Below are 3,960 nucleotides of genomic sequence, written 5' to 3'. Positions count from 1 at the left end.
TGTTGAGTTTTATTTTTTTATGAATTCAACATGCAGCTGCATGCCGGTGCAGTGGTTAACATCGTTGCCTCACAGCAAGGAGCTCCCTTGTTCTAAAAACTGTCTTACAGGAGCCTTTGTGTGCAGAATGCATTGTTATACAAGTAATGTATGTCTGTTTTGTGAATGGCTAAGGGCGCATGTGTGTGGGTGGTGGAGCGAGATAGCGAATGAGTGTCTGCAGAAAGGTGTTTGTGAAACGTACGTTGATGGCGGGGACAGAGTTAGGCAGAAAAAGAAGTCAGCCTCCAGAAATGTACAGTTCCAGTTCAAGTGTGCAGAATAAACAGCCCAACAACCTCGATCCGACCAGACTCTCTGTGTCTCCTTTTACCAGTTGTTTTACCCCTGTAAAGTGACAGGGGCTTGCCCTGAAGTTGGAGAATACTTCGGCCCTGGAGCAGACATTCTACCCTGTGCGCTCTGACTACCGTCGGAACATGGCCGCAGGAAGGGTTAACAGCTTGTTCTCCTTGTAGCATGCATGGATTCTCTCCGAGGCCTCCGGCTTCTTCCCACAGTCCAAAGAAATGTTCGTTAAGGTTATTTGAAGATATCCTAACGCTCTGTGGAGAAAGCTGATAAAGACCAATAATGGCGAAAAAAGTATGCGTCAATGTCAAACTGGAAATAAACTGTGTTTCAGGAAGTTAGCAGGTTCTCTTTTCCTCATCAGCAAAAACAAACAGTATGGCTATTGAACAATATAAACATTAAATAGCCATACTATCAAAATCTCGTTTCATTAAAGTTTTTTAAAATGCTCATGCCTGTTATCAGAACAATCAGGCTTATGTTTAAGTGCAGCTATTGCTATCAAACAATCCATTGAACAGTCAAAAAACCACACGTTTGTTAGTAACACCAGGTACAGTATATTCCATATCAGATCTCCTTAGGCACGTTGCCATTTACTTATCATGAATATTTTCTTTTGTATATATCTAGTTGTTTCACTTAGACCTTGCTAATGTGATACATGAACCTGCTTGCTTCCAAAGCAATCGAGTCGTTTCATAATGAATTCGGTCGGAGAGGTTAGAACGGACCTCCTCAGTAATCTCTCAAAACTCTTCGAACCCCTCCATTTTTAAATTTTGAACAGCATAAAGTACTTTCAGGCTCTGTCGCCAATCATTACAAAATCTTGGAAGTGCATGGCTAAACGCTCAAAAATCCTGTGTGACCCAATTTCTGGGAATCACTGGTTTGGCTCATCTACCAACTGTGGGTGGGCTTACTGAGGGAAATCTTTTGACTTTACTCCTCATTCTGCTAAAGTTAATCAGCAGAAATGTGATGAGACATATGTCAATGCAGATGTTAGGTTGGATTCTGCTGTTTCTGATGGTCAAGATGGATAACATGTTTCAGTTAATGTACTCAGTGACTTAGTCAAGCAGATAGGGACAAGTATTGGGGAGAATATAGTCTCTCGTCTTAAGGCTATTCCAACTAATGATGTTGACAATTGCTGACCTTTGAAAGGTTAGCGTAACAGTTAGCCACCAGAGTTATGAGCTGCAACCTTTTAGGGGAGACAACACTGACAACTTCTCAGTTTCTGAGTGTGTTAATGACTACAAATAACATTCAGCATTGTGATCAGGCTGAAGAGGTCTTGAGTAAACTGCAAGGTAAGGCTTGTGATGTTGTGATGACCCACTGTGGACTGACAGTTAGAACCTCAGCCCCTCTTTGCCATTTTGAAACAGCACTTCAATGAATCTGTGACTTCTTTTATGCCTTTGACTGACTTTTATGACACAAAACCATCCTCCACTGATTTTGCCGTGGACTACTGGATCTGGCTCAACAAAGCCGTCAACACTGCTGTTGAAGGACTTAGAAGACAAGGCAAAACTCTTGATAACCCTTCCAGAGAGGTAATGGTAATGTTCATCACTCATTGCCCTGACCCTGAACTGTCACTAGTCTTCAGCTGCAGACCACTTGAGGAGTGGACAGCCAGTAATGTTCAGATACGGCTGGATGAACACCACCGTAAAAAGCGTCTGCAGCATCGTCAATCTGCAAATTCAATGAATCGCATGCATCCCACGCAGGCTGTGGAGGTGGTGCGCAGCCGTGTTCAGACTGCAGTGAGCCCTCCTGCTCCTACTCCTGCTCCACGACCAGCTACAGCCTTTGAAAACTTGCAGAGCGAAGGTCAGTCTCTCAAACATGTTATCACTATTCTGGAGTGCTTGCTGAAAAGGGAGTCTTTTCAAAATTCCAGACCTCCTAGACCCAGAAGTGACAGTTGAGCCAGGATTCGATGCCCATACGTCATTTCTGGAAGTGAATATCATGACACCGCGTCTTACTGCCGGAAGAAGCGTCTCTATTTCCACTGTCATGCTGTGTCTCTGCTTCCGGTCACACCTGCTGCTCGAGCTGATGGCACATCAAGGAAACGAGACGGCCCACACCAGGGGGGACTAATGAAGGGCCGGTTGACATGTCCCCACATGGAGATGTTGTCATTGTGTCTGTTACTCTCAGTTCTGTGCCTCGGTAAAAGGTGTGCTTCCTCTGCTTGAGACATCTAACATTGTTTCTTCTGACTCTATCTCACCTACTTTAGTTGTTCTGATGACTTGATTCTTGGAAGCAATGTCATAAAACACCTCATTCGGGTTCTGAAGACTTCTGGTGACTTCTATGATACAGTATCCCTTTTGAGTGATTCAGCTGTTGAAGAAGGAAGCATGCTGCAGCTGTTGACTTTTGTGGAAACGTGGAGAGGCAGTGAAATACACTTGAGGACTACGACTACTTGTAAGCAAATGACAAAACAGATTATGTAAAATGCAATGTGACGTGGCTAACAAGACAGACAATGGAAGTAAGAAGAGTTTGACATTGACTCAGGTGAACTGTATCCCGTCTTGAGGTCAAAGCTGGTTGAACTTGTAGCCAAGTACGAGTCAATCTTTTCTCGTCACAGTTTGGACTGTGTTGGTGATGTGTGGCTTTGGCCAGATTTTCGTTGGCTCAATGCGAGAACCATCAAGGATTCACATCACCTGCCTCACAAGGTTTTTGGCTGCTCTTGCAGGGAAGGCTTCTTCTCGACCATGGATCTGACCTCTGGATGCTACCTTATGGAAGTCCATAAGGAGGACAAGAAGTTCACTGCGTTCACCTCACCCTTTGGGTTGTACAAGTATAACAGGCTTCCACAGGGACTCTGCAACAGCCCTCTCACATTCATGAAGATGATGATGTTCATCTTTGGTGACCAAAACTTCTTCAGCCTCACGTGAGCCTGTTGAAGCCCTTAGGCTTCTCAGACATTGGTAAGTAAGTAAAGTAAGTAAGTAAAATTTATTTATATAGCACTTTTCGCAGGCAGGGGCCACAAAGTGCTTCACAAACAGGGTTTAAAAACATCACAAGCAATATACAGACAGTACAAAAAATCATAGCAGCCCTAAAAGAGACTAATTAAAAGCCTGGACAAATAAAAACGTCTTCAGTTGACTCTTGAAAGTGTCAACTGAATCAATTGAGCGCAAGGATGATGGAAGTTCATTCCAGAGGCTCGGAGCAATGACCTGGAACGACCGGTCACCTCTAGTGTGATAATGAGCTCGAGGGACCTTCATCAGGTTCTGATCCATTGACCTCAGCGCTCGCATAGGGGCGTAAAGCTGGATCAGCTCACTAAGGTAAGAGGGAGCCTGACCATGTAGGGCTCTGAAGGCCAGAACCAGGATTTTAAACCTGAACCTAAAGGACACTGGCAGCCAGTGAAGGTCTTTCAGAACAGGGGATATGTGGGTCCTCCTATTTTTGCGGGTCAGAATTCTTGCTGCAGAATTTTGAACTAATTGCAGTCTAGAGAGCTCTTTCTTGTTAAGACAAGAAAACAAACTATTGCAATAGTCTAAACGTGAAGACACAAAGGCATGGATA

This window comes from Symphodus melops (genome assembly GCF_947650265.1).
Source record: "Symphodus melops genome assembly, chromosome: 1".
NCBI lineage: Eukaryota > Metazoa > Chordata > Actinopteri > Labriformes > Labridae > Symphodus > Symphodus melops.
Note: the sequence above shows the minus strand (reverse complement) of the source record.